The following is a 14,203-nucleotide window of genomic DNA, read 5'->3' on the forward strand; positions in this document are numbered from 1 at the left end:
CAACTTCTGTGTGGCTAGTTTTCGTAATGCATCAAAGTTGAGGTGTAAAAATTTATGATGCCATAGCCAATTTTCATCGCTCTTATGGGAAACAAGACAAAGGGTGTCTTGTCCCATTGAGGACTCAAAATCTAGAAGATAGAGATTTCCTTCTCTCTTTGCTTTGATGATTGTCTGTCCGAGCATTGTTTCTATTATGCATAAACCTTTGCAAAACCTGACTTCAAGACCCTTGTCGCAGAACTGACTTATGCTTAATAGGTTGTGCTTCAATCCTTCAACATAAGCCACTTTACTGATGGAGATGTTGCCTTTGATGATAGTGCCATATCCTTTGATAGTGTCCTTGCTGTTGTCTCCAAAAGTCACAGATCCTCCAGATTTTTCGATGAAAGAGGATAGTTGACTTTTATCACCAGTCATGTACCTGGAGCAACCGGAGTCCATATACCATGGTTGCACATGCTGGTCCTGCAAGACAAATTAAGGGGTTTTAGGTACCCATTTCATAATGGGTCCTTGTTTGTTAGTAGGGGATTTCACACTCTTTTCATTGCCCTTAGCCTTTGCAGGCTTGGGTTTATTWGCCTTTCCCTTGCCCTTGGGTTTGGGCTTTTTCACGTTTTCATTGGTTTTAACTTTATCGATAAACGTGTTATGAAAAGGGGCAGTGATGTATCAACATGTGATTCCTTAGGTTTTGTAAAAGAGTTAAACATTGACAATGATGATGCTTCGGATCTGTATGTTCAACTTTCTTTTTATTCGATGTAAACGAAGAAGTAAATGTAGGTGTAAATCTTGTCCTAGCATCGGTTGTTTTTACAAACTTCTTATCTAGTTCAGATTTTTTTATGTGAAAAGGTCTTTGGCTTTACTTCTTTTCTCCTGAGGAAGGTCTGCTTTTCTTCAGCTGGATGGAAAGAAAAGTGGTGATTAATACTTTCAGAGGCAGGCCACTTCTGTTTTTGCTCACRAGTAAACTTGATRAACCTGAAGGATGTACTAGGGCCTTGTGAGTTATCTTTGGCAGATTTACTATCTTTCAGTTTTCTCTTTTCTTTGTCTGAAGTTTTCATCAATGAAGGAATACCATATTTTATTGAGGTTTTTTAGTTTTTATTCTTCTTATCCTCAATGATCGTTGATGATTCACAACTCATCTCTTCTTCAGATTCAGAATCAAGAAAGTCTTTTGCGGATTTCTCAATATCTAAATGAGCATGGATTGAATTAGAAGATGTGACTTCAGAGGTTGATGCTTCAGAGTTATCTGTTTGAGGTTTCATCGATTCTGACTTCGATGAACTTGCAATTTTACTTGGGTTGTTCATCGATTCATCAGCTGATGGTTCCTCATTTTGGATTCTCTTTTTCATCAACAGTACTTGCTGATGGAGAGGAATTGACAATCAGAGACTCTGGTTTAACCATAGGATTTCCATCGGTTTCTGATTGAGAGGTGTCATTTCGTCCATCAAAATTCTTACTCATACTATTCTCGTATACCACATTTTCAAAGTTCTGTCTTGAAACGACAGTTTTTCCATCGACTTTAACTCTTTTAAAATTTGCTTTTGGTTTTGGAGTAAACTCGGGTTTTTAAATGCATCCAAGTTTGAAAGTGGATTCAAGGGTAGATTTCTTTGATTCGATGAAAGAGTCCAATTCATTGAATCCTATCCCTTGAGTGTCCGTTTGACCATTTAATTTTTCATAAACGTCTTGGGCATCTTTATACTTCTTCATCAGAAGTTCATTGGTTTGAAGCTTCTGGTGAAGTATTTCCGGTTCTTTTTGAAGGAAATCTTTAAGAGCTACTGAATTTAGTCTCTCTGCCTAGGATTCCTTTAAGGCCTTTGTTTTCTTTTCTAGGTCCTTAGTTATTCRTTTGTTTAATTCYARAAGTTTATCTTCCTCTGATTTCTTAAGAGTGCTTATGCGAGTCTTTTCCTTTGCAAGTTCAGCTTTTTCTTCGGTTAGAAGATCAGTTTCTCTTTTGTAGAAACTTGCTTCTTTTTCCGCTTTTATCCTTTCGGATTTTTCCAAAATTTAATTTCTCTTTTAATTTCAAGAAATATTCGGAAAGTTTTATTACCCTTAACTCTAGCTCCGATGGGGCAGAGTTGGTTTCATTGGAGGTAGACTCACATACCTGGTCATCAGAGTTGTATGCGGATTATGCGTTGGACGTGGCCATTAGACATATGAGTGCTTTGTCTTCATCGTCTGATGAAGAATCAGACACCCAATTTTCTTTTTTAGCCATCAGGCTTCGCTCTCTGGAATTATATTTGTATTTGTTCTTGTAATAATCAGCGTCCTTTACCAATCGTCCTCGACATTCTTTGGAGAAATGACCGAGCTTTCCACATCTAAAGCATCGAAGGTCATTCTTCCTTCCATCCTCGTCTTCTTTCCTCTCGTCTCTTTTATCTTCTCTTCTTTCTTCTCTTTATTCTCTCCCATCTCTTCTATCTTCCCTCTGATTATATTTGGACGGCTTCCTTTCATACGATGACTGGTACATTTCCCTTTTGAACTCTTTTCGTTCATAGGTTTTCTTGATGAACTTTCTCTGGAACTGATTTGTGATCAAGGCCAAAGATTTGGCAAAAGCTGTAATTTCACCATCTGATTCAGAAGTTTCTTCTAAATCAGATTCTGATTCTACTACCAGTGCTTTCTTGCTTTTCTTTTTATATTCTTTGGTAGAAGTCCTTGATTTTTCCTTTTCATCGGTAGTAAGGGCAAGAGGTCCACCAATGGAAACTTTCTTTTTCATTATGTCATTCTCTAGTGCTGCAAGTGTTCCATACAGATCATGAAGTGACCAGCTGTCTAGATCCTGCTTTGCTTGAAGGGACATAGACAACTGAGTCCATTCATCGCCCAGACTTTTTAGGAATAAAACGTTGTTTTCTTCCTTAGTTCTGGAGATGTCATTTCGACGACATTGATTGATCAATGTGTTAAAACGATCATACGTCTTCTGTATTGGTTCATCAGGAATGGCCTTGAAATTAGTATATTCGTTGAGACATTGTGCTCTACGATTTTTTCTCGTTTTTGCTCCTCCTTCCAGTTGTCTTGCCAGTTCATCCCATAGTTCCTTGGCTGTGGAACATGCGTCGAGGGATTGGAAGATTTCATTGGGTATGGCCATGATAATCAATCATTTGGCCTTCTTGTCTGTTTCTACTCTTTCCATGTCGTCTTCATCCCAATTTTTCTCATCATTGGGCATATAGTAGGCAGGAATTTCAGCCGTGGTGTTTGTTCCTGGAACTCTTGGGACAAGAGTTTGTGGGTTGTAAGGACCCTCCATTACAGATCAAAGTAGGTTCCTGTCCATTCCTTCCAAGAAATTCACCATTCTGATCTTCCATTGTGGATATTCTTCTCGTTGAAGAGTTGGAGGCTTGGTGAGGGAGCCAACGCTATAAGCAGAATTCCAGTTGGCCATTAAGAATTTTGAAGAGAAGGATTTGTGTTTTGACGAGGAAGAAGATCAAAAATTGAGAGATTTTTGTTTGATCGTCTTGATTGGAAAACCAATCAATCGGCTCTGATACCAATTGTTGATCCCAGATCTCTCAATAACACTAATAATCTAGTTATTAATAACCAAATTATAGTGATTTAATGAACAAAATGAAGAACACTCAAGAAGAAATTATGAACAATTAAGAACAATCTTGAGCGTCAAAGATTTCACTTTGTATATCAGAAAACGTAAAAGCGACTCTTTTTACAATAGGCCTAATCACCTAGTTATACTAATAAGCTAATAAGAAGATAACTATCTAATGAGACATTTTAGCTAATCTTCTTATTAACAGATAACGTTTATCTAAACTATGGATAAGCTTTAACATCAAAGATAAACTTGAAGTCTAGCTGTTGATTTGTCATCTCCGGCTGTCATTCATAATGTGATGAATCATGCTTATCTTTAAATCTTCATCGCATGCTCCTGGATGATTTGCTGGAGAAATCTTTAAGTGTTGATGACCAGAGGATCAATGAGGATGCTCTTTCCATCGCATCCCAAGTCGTCCATCGGTCCTCTGGTTGTACTCCAGACTTAGCCGTTTCTGCCTTGATGTCTTCAGCGATCTTCTGGTTCTTCATCATTTATTGTTTTTCATTACTTTTTACATTATGAGTTATGGGGTTTAACAAAGGTTATAAAAATGACTAAGGTGAAGAAAACCACGGAAGCCTCTTCTTCAGGCTTAGTGAAGACAACTAATGATTCTAAGTCTTCAGCGTCAGGTGTTGTTGTTCCTCTTACCACTGAAGCCTATTCATCAGGCTCAGTGAAGACACCTACTGACTCTACTCCTTCAGCGTCAAAGGTTGTTCTAAATCCCACTGAAGCCTCTTATTCAGGTTCAGTGAAGCCTTCTGCTAACACTGAGTCTTCAGTTTCAGTGGATGTTGCCTCTAACACTATTGGAACCAAATAGAAATGGGTACCAAAGCAATTCTAAACTGTTCCCTTGTGCAGGAAGTCAAAGGCATTTGGTATCTCGATAGTGGATGCTCAAGACATATAACTGGAGACAAATCTCTGATCATCGATTACAAGGATGAAAGAGGCCCTTCCGTAACCTTTGGAGGAAACGGAAAAGAATATACCAAATATTTTGGTGTATTTACCAATGGTGCAACTACCTTTAAACGTGTTGCATATGTTGAAGGACTAAAGCACAATCTTTATAGCATCAGTCAGCTGTGTGATAAAGATTTCACAGTGAAATTTTCTAAGAATTCATGCTACGTCTTTAACAAGGATGATAAGGTTGCTCTAACTGGTTCTCGTCTTGAGAATGTTTATATCATCAACATGGATTCACTTGTTACTGAAAATAGTTGTTTTCTCTCAAAAGCTTCGTCAGATATCAACTGCCTGTGGCACAAATGGCTTTCTCATCTCAACTTTAAGACACTCAGTGAGTTTTCTTGAAATGATCTTGTCACTGATCTTCCTCAACATACCTTTGCAAATGAATCTCTTTGCTCAGCATGTGAAAAAGGAAAACAGACAAGTGCTAGCTTCAAATCTAAGCAAATCTCTTCAGTGACATCTCCACTTCAGCTATTGCACATGGATCTCTTTGGTCCTGTTAACGTACAATCCATAGATGGAAAGAAATATACACTTGTCATTGTTGATGAGTACTCCAAGTACACTTGGGTCTTCTTTCTCAGATCCAAAAGTGAAGCACCTGAATAAATTATATCATTCTTCAAAAGGATAGAAGTACTTAACAATATCAAGGTACGATCTATCAGAAGTGACCATGGAACTGAATTCAAAAACAGGACTATGGATAGCTTTATTGAGGACAAAGGAATCTCTCACCACTTCTCTTCTGTGAGAACTCCTCAACAAAATGGGGTCGTTGAGAGGAGAAATCGAACAATCATTGAGGATGCTCGATCAATGCAACGCGAATCTCATCTTCCCACTCATTTCTAGGCTGAAGCTGTCAATATTGCTTGTTTCACTCAAAACTGGTCACTGATCGTTAAGAGGTTCAAGAAGACATCTTACGAACTCTTCCATAGCAGAAAGCCTTCTCTTAGCTTTCTTTATATCTTTGGTTGCACGTGTTTTATTATCAATAACTGTGATCAACTTGGAAAGTTTAATCCCAAATCTGATGAAAGAATCTTTCTTGGATATTCTTTAGTATCTAAAGCCTTCAGAGTATTCAACAAATGTCGACAAACCATAGAAAAAACTGTTCATGTCACCTTTGATGAATCTCAATCAGCTCATTCTAAACCCATCATTAATGATGACGAAGAATTAGAAAATTGGATGTTCTCTCATGCTGGACAACCTGAAGCTTCCATCAGCAATCAACCCAACGCTGATACTCTAGAGGCTAATGATGATCCACTTGTCATTCCAATTGAAGCTAATAACTGAAGTGAATCTTCTTCAGAGATCATTGCAGTACCCATTAGTTGCATTCGTCCCTCTACTTCAAACACTGACCAATTAGTGAATGAAATGTCTTCAGCATCTGAACCTCTATCAGTCGCTGAATCTGAGGCTTCTTTAGCAATTCAACCATTGCTGAAGAATCTACAGCTGAAGCCTCATCTTCTGTTTCTAAGCATCAATGCTCAGATGACAACGCTCTACTAGCTCAGCGATGGACAAAAGACCATCTTATTCATCAAATTCTTGGTAATCCAAGTTCAGGTATTCAGACTCGACATGGTCTAGGTAATATATGTCTCTTTGTCAACTTCCTTTATTTAGTTGAACCCAAGAATATCAATGATGTTATCTCAGACCCTAGCTAGGTCATTGCCATGCAAGAGGAGCTCATTGAGTTTGATAGGAACAAAGTCTGGTACCTTGTCCCACATTCGTCTAACAAAACTATGATAGGCACCAAATAGGTTTATCACAATAAGTTAGATGAACAAGGTGTGGTAAACCATAACTAGACTCGTCTTGTTGCTCAGGGTTATAAACATGAAGAAGGAATCGATTATGACGAAACCTTGTCACCAGTGGCTAGACTCGAAGCTATTCGACTCTTCCTAGCCGTTGCTGCCCATAAAGACTTTAAAGTCTACCAAATGAATGTAAATATTACTTTTCTAAATGGAAAAATCCAAGAGGAAGTTTATGTTTAACAACCTCCATGGTTTCTTGACCCTAAGTATCCAAACCATGTTTATCGTTTGGATAAAGCTCTTTACGGGTTAAACAGACTCCTCGTGCCTAGAATGATACCCTCTCCTCATTTCTCATCTCTAGGAAATTTGTCCGTGGAAATATTGACCAGACCTTATTTCTTAGGAAAGTTAAAGGTCATATCATTCTAGTCCAAATTTATGTCGATGATATTATATTTGGTTCCACTAATTCCTCTTTGTGTTTTTCGACTTGCTGATTGTATGAAGAAAGAATATCAGATGAGTATGATGGGAGAACTAACCTATTTTCTACGTCTCTATATCAAGCAATCCGATAAAGGTATCTTTATCAACCAATGCTTAAAAAGTTTGATCTATCTAACAGCTCATCTATGAAAACTCCAATAGCTCCTCCTCTTTCTCTCTCAACAAGGATCCAAACGGAAAGCCTGTAAATGTAACTATTTATAGAGGAATGATTACCTCCCTGCTGTATCTCACAGTTAGTCGACTAGATATCATGTATTGTACTTGTCTTTGTGCATGATATCAATATGAACCTAAGGAATCCCATCTGATTGCTGTAAAACGCATATTCAAATACCTGAAGGGAATTCCTAACTTGGGTCTCTGGTACTCTAAGGGTTCCGGTTTTGACCTAATAGGTTATTCGGATATTGAATTTGAAGGTTGAAAAATTGATAGCAAAAGCACCACTAGAGAAGATGAATATGTTGCCGCTGTCAGCATCTATGTGGAAAGTTAGTGAGTTGGACAAGTAAAAAGAAAACTTTTGTGTCCACATGAACTACTGAAGCTGAATAAGTTGCCTCTGGAAGTTGCTATGCCCAAGTCCTTTGGATGAAAAACCAGCTCAACGATTATGATCTTCAGTTTTCTAAGCACTAGTGTTATTGTGATTTCAAACAACCCTGTTCTTCACTCCAAAACCAAACATATTGAGATCCGCTATCATTTTATCAGAGATCATGTTATGAATGGTAATATTGAACTTCACTTTATTCCTACTGACTACCAACTCGCTGACCTTTTTACAAAGCCTCTTGATGAGACAAGATTTAACATCTTGATCAGCAAACTTGGAATGTGAAATGCTGAGGATTAATTTCCTTCAGCTATACACATTACTCAGTAAGTCATAATGATACAGTGTTCTTATTCTATCACTGAACTCTTGTGTAAATATATCTTCTCTCAAAGGTATGTATACTTATTCTTTCTTTAAAACTTAAAACTATCACTGAATCTTTTCATCTTCAATGATCAAAACGTTTTAAAATATTGTTTCAGTGATTATTTCTATCGCTGAACTTTTTAAAGCAAGTATATCTCTCTATGATATACTTATCTTATCTTAAAACAAAAATGATCATTGAACCTTTCCTTATTTAGTGATTCAAAAGTTTTTAAAAGATAGTTTTAATGTTCTTTCTATCACTAAACCTTTTATGGAAATATATCTCTCTATGATATTTTTCTTTCTTAAAACAAAACCATCATTGAAGCTTTTCTCCTTTAGTGATCAATGTGTTAAAATATTTAATTTTCATTCAATGATTCTTCTTATCACTGAACACTTTCAAAACCCTTTCATATTCTTAAGAAAGTAGCTTTTGAATTTCTTTAAACTTTTTGTTTTAAAAGAAATGGAAAATGAAACGTTTTATGACGATATTTTTATTTAAACGATACGATTTTTTTGAGACACGCATACCGTTTTGACACACGCAACCCCTCAAAATTCAATCCAATCGTGGATGAGAACGTGCTACTTTTTTCTTCATTGCACAACTTTAAAAGTCGTATTTTCCTCTTTCTTAATTCATTTTCTCTCTCCTCCTACCTATAAATATGAGACTTCTGTTCTCATTTTTGCCTTACGCTTTCAAAAACTTTTGTCGAACCTCTGCCTCAAAATAATTTGCAAGCAAGAACTAAAGAACGCTCAAACCTTGCAACCTTTTTCTTCTAAGTCTCACAGGTTGATATCTTTTCTTTCTACTTGATATGTTCTTCTTCTTCTAAGAAACTAATGTTAGGTTACTTAAGATCTTGTTCTTTTAAACGACCAACATAAAGATTATTAACATATTCTCCTACTTGGTAATAATCTAAAGGTGAAACACCCCATACCACATATTGCATGTAACACATACTTCATACTTCAGTTTTCAATTCACATTTCTAAAACCCAAACAAGTTTATCATAACGCCACTTTTAAACCTTTTAATTAAACAAGGTTTATTCAAAGTTTCAGGCCAAACCTATTATTTCCTCCTCAATAACATTCAGACTATGATTTCCAATAAAAACCCTGATCCTAAACCTTTAAATCACAAAGAAATAAACATTCCAGACCACGGTAATCTTGAAGGATATAATAGTAGGCGTTATAATACATAACACACATAGAAATGCCATCCTTATATCCAAAGGTACACCTCTCCTTGATATGCCACCCTTATCCCATGGTACACCTCTCCTTGATATGCCACCCTTATCCCATGGTACACCTTTCTTTGATATGCCACCCTTATTTCCTCATCAAAACATTTATCAAAATAATTCTATATAGAACAGACCGTAGTCATAATTGTCCTAATGGAATGTCATCAGTTCAGAAAAATTCCGATTGTTTTTAAAGACTAATAATAATATGATAAATTATACCAACCATATAAAAGTCAATGTACAAATCCGGTCAACACAGACTTGGCCGGACTTCATCTCCGGTCAAGTCAGCGGTTTAAACAATCCGGACAATACAAACCAAATGTCCGATTTACAAGTCTGGACAACACTCTCAAGCATTGTCCGGTTTATATATAATCGGGACAAACACTTGCCCTTTTGTCCGATTTATGAATCCGGGCAACTTAGTCATATTCCTACTTCTCCGTCCAATACCTTTAACCAGTTTATACAATTCAAATATTACTAACACCTTAAATCGCATACCATAGTGTTCAATTTGAAACTACACCGGACATCACGTGTCCAATTTACCCTTAAACCGATCAACCCTTTGTCTGGTTTATATCTAATCCGGACAAACACTCGTCCGATTTAAATTGAAATGGAGGAGAAAATTTTAAACACCAATCAATTATATATTTTAAAGAGATTTAAAATATTTTAACCACTCACCTTTTGAAATACTTTTGAGAATCAACATCTTGAAATTCAGAAAAAAAAAAAAAGCAATCCGATCAACCCTTTCTTTTTCTTTAAATCGCTCACTTCCTCTCAATTTGGCAAGAAGAGAAAAATGGAGGCTTCAACCTCCTTTTATACCTTTCCAAAATTAGAAAGGCGGCTAAATCGCCCCTTTATGCTTACCCACACGTATGCATACTACTTTATGCAAATACACAGAGCCTCATGCATACATGCCTATGCATACATGCACATAATCATATATATATTTATCATATGTATGCAAAGCATACCAATTTATGCATATTATCATATATACACCATCTTATATATATGCATTTCACATTACACACATATACCCATATAATTAAGGCATACACACATCCAATCTCATACATGCATCCATATTATGCATATAATTTCACATACTAGCATGATCAATTCTAACAATTTATCATGCTATCATATAATCATTTAACAAGTAATCACATATTAATTACCTCGGGTGATAAGTTATCACATTATCCACCCCTTAAAAGAATTCCGTCCTGGAATTCCTTTAATCAAAGAGCCACGGATACTCTGATTTCATTTTCGATTACAATTCCCAAGTTGCCTCTGATTCTTTGTGAAACTTCCACTGTACTTTAACCAAACTGATTTCTTTGTTTCTTAACACCCTGATTTTTCGGTCAATCACAGCTTCTGGTGTCTCCATAAAGTTCAGCTTACTGTCCAGTTTAACTTCTGGTAGTGGTACAGCGAGACTCGGATCAGCTAAACATTTTCACAGGTTCGATACGTGGAAAGTATTGTGGATCAGATTTAATTCTTCTGGTAGCTCTAATTGGTAAGCCACCAGCCCAATTCGTTTACATATTCTGAATGGCCCAACATACCTTGGACTGAGCTTACCTTTCTTTTCAAATCTGATCACACCTTTCCATGGAGAAACTTTTAACATCACAAGATCACCTACACAAAACTCAATCGGCTTTCGACGATTATCAGCATAACTTTTTTGGCATTCTTGTGTTGTTCTGATTCTTTCGTGGATATGTTCAATCTTTTCAGAAGTTTCTTGAACAATATCAAGACCCGTTAACTACTTCTCTCCTACCTCGTTCCAACACAACAGCGTTCGACATTTACGTCCATACAATACTTCATACGGTGCCGCTTGGATGCTGGAATGGTAACTATTATTATACGCAAACTCTATTAGTGGCAAATGATTTTCCTACGATCCCTCGAGGTCAATGATACAACTTCTCAACATATCTTCAAGAGTTTGGATGGTTCTTTCACTTTGCCCGTCTGTTTTCGGATGATAAGCTGTACTTACCCGAATTTCAGACCCCAACACTTTTTGTAGACTTTCCCAAAATTTTGAAGTGAAACGACTATCTCTATCAGAGATAATAGATAGTGGAACTCCGTGTCTGGTTACAATCTTTTTGATATAAACCTGAGCCAGCTTTTCTAAAGAGTAACCCTCTCTTATAGGTAGGAAATGCGCAGATTTAGATAGGCGATCAACAATTACCCAGATCGCGTCATACCCCTTTGGAGTTCGAGATAACTTCATGACGAAATCCATTGTAATCTGATCCCATTTCCACACAGGAATGTCTAAATATTGAAGGCTTCCATACGGCTTCTGATGCTCGATCTTAACCTGGAGACACGTTATACACTGTTTCACTTACCTGGCTATATCATTCTTCAATCCGGGACACCAATAAAAAGGTCTCAAATCCCTGTACATCTTATTGGTACCTAGATGAATAGAGTATCAGGACTTATGATTTTCATTTAATATAGTATTCAGGATATTCCCAAAACACGGTACCCAAATTCGCCCTTGAAAGCACATAATTCCTTCATTGTTTGCTTCTAGAATTGAAATCATCTTACCCAATCTTTCTGATTTGACAAGATCTTCTTTCATGGCTTCTTTCATGGCTTCTTTCTGACATCTCAGAATTTCTTTATGAATATCAGGGACTAAGTTTATTCTCATTGCCACAGCTTTAATAGTCCCACTTCTTTCTTTTCAACTTAAGCATCAGCTACCACATTGGCTTTCCCTGGATGGTAGAGGATTTCACAATCATAATCATTAACGAGTTCAATCCATTGACGCTGCCGCATATTCAATTGTTTCTGGCTGAACAAATGCTACAAACTCTTATGATCAATATAAATGTAGCACTTTGTCCCCATAAGATAATACCTCCATATTTTCAAAGCAAACACCACCGCAGCTAATTTTATATCATGAGTTGGATATTGCTTCTCATGATCCTTCAATTGCCTTGACGCATAAGAAATCACCTTTCCTTTCTACATCAAAACACATCCCAATCCCAGTTTCGAAGCATCACTATATACTACAAAATCTTCTGATCCATCAGGTAGAGTTAATACCAAGATGATCTTTCAATAGTTGAAAGGCTGTTTGTTGTTCTTCCTCCCACTGAAATTTGATATTCTTCCGAGTCAATTTGGTCAATGGCACGGCTATCTTGGAAAAGTCCTGAACTAACTTACGATAATAGCCTGCCAATCCCAAAAAGCTTTGAACTTCAAATGGAGTCTTTGGGGCTTCCCGCTTTTCAACTGCTTCTATTTTAGCTGGATCTACCTTCACCCCTTTTTCTGATATAATATGACCCAAGAATTGAACTTTCCTTAACCAGAATTCACACTTGGATAATTTTTCATACAGCTTTTCTCTTTTCAGCAATTCCAATATCAGACGAAGATGTTCTGCATGCTCTTCTTCATTCTTAGAGTATATAAGAATATCGTCGATAAATACAATAACGAATTTATCAAGATATTCCTTACATACCATATTCATCAAATCCATAAAAGTTGTGGGCGCATTAGTTAAGCCGAATGGCATAACTAGAAATTCATGATGTCCGTACCTAGTTCGAAAAGCTATTGTAGCAATGTCTTCCTCCCTGACCTTTAGCTGGTGATATCATGACCTTAAGTCAATCTTAGAGAATTATCTTACCCCCACCAGCTGATCAAACAAGTCATCAATCCTTGGCAAAGGGTACTTGTTCTTGATTGTCAGTTTATTCAATTCACGATAATCTATACACATTCGCATAGATCCATCTTTCTTCTTAACAAATAAGACTGAATGTTAAGACTAAAATTCAGTGTAAAATTGTATTCGTCTTGACTTTTCTTAGAAAGTTTGACTTTGACTTTGTCTAAGATGTTTGACCCTATATAAAGGGTATTTCCTTTGTATTTTTAAGTAGGAGCTTAATTGTGAAAATCAAATTACGTATAATAGAGTTTGACCATATTTGGATTGTTGACTTTCTCTCTCAAACTTTCATCTCTTCTCATATTGTTCTTGAAGAAAACACAGATCTGCCATGGAATCCTTGAAGGTTTTTGAAGATTGATCAATATTGGGATCTACAATTGGTATCAGAGCCAGAATTGCAAGAAATCACAAAGAAGAAATCAGAGTTTTTGAAGATTTTTCGAAGATAATTTTTCTAAATTTTTTTTGTGTTCTTTGTGTTCTTATTTTTTTTCTTAAGTTTGATCCAAAAAGTTTAATTTTTTTTGTGTTTTCGTGTTAAAAAAATGATAAAAAATGTGCGGTTTTGAATAGTGAATCATTGTTATTCACAAGGTTTTTGTGTTTTGATCATTGATTTTCAAGATTTGTTAAATTTTGTAGTTTTAAAGTTTTTCGTGTTCTTGAATTTTTTTTAAAAACTGTGTTTTTGATCCAATTTTTTATAAATTTTTCGCTAGTTTTGTGCTTTTTGGGTTTAAATTTCTCAAGGCCCATTTTCAAGCCCATCCGGTTTATTGTTAAGCCCAACCTTATTCCTAAATCGGGCAGGTTCTTCACAAATCACACAGGTTCATTCATCGCCTGTTTTACTTGATTGGATTTTTTATATCGCTTGAAGCCTTGATGTCTAAATCGCCCAAAGTTTAATTGGAGACTTCTTCATCGCACAACCGACTGTAAATCGGTCAAAGGCTGAAGCTAAATCGTAGAACTCAAATTAAGAGGATAAGGGATTTTATCGCAGAAGCCTTGATCGGATTAACTGGTAAATCGCAGAAGCCTTGATCGGATTAACTGGTAAATCGCAGAAGCCTTGATCGGATTAACTGGTAAATCGCAGAAGCCTTGATCGGATTAAATGGTTAATTGCAGAAGGCTTGATCGATTTAGGTTAAATAGATTAAGGCCTTATCATATTTCTACTTAAATCGAACAGCAGCTTGTCTAAATCGCTCAAGGCTTGAAGGTTAAATCACTTGGCAGGTTTATCTTCATCGCTCACTTCTTTCAATAGTTCA

This window comes from Cynara cardunculus, unplaced genomic scaffold (genome assembly GCF_001531365.2).
Source record: "Cynara cardunculus var. scolymus isolate 2C unplaced genomic scaffold, CcrdV1 Un_Scaffold_1525, whole genome shotgun sequence".
Classification (NCBI taxonomy): domain Eukaryota; kingdom Viridiplantae; phylum Streptophyta; class Magnoliopsida; order Asterales; family Asteraceae; genus Cynara; species Cynara cardunculus.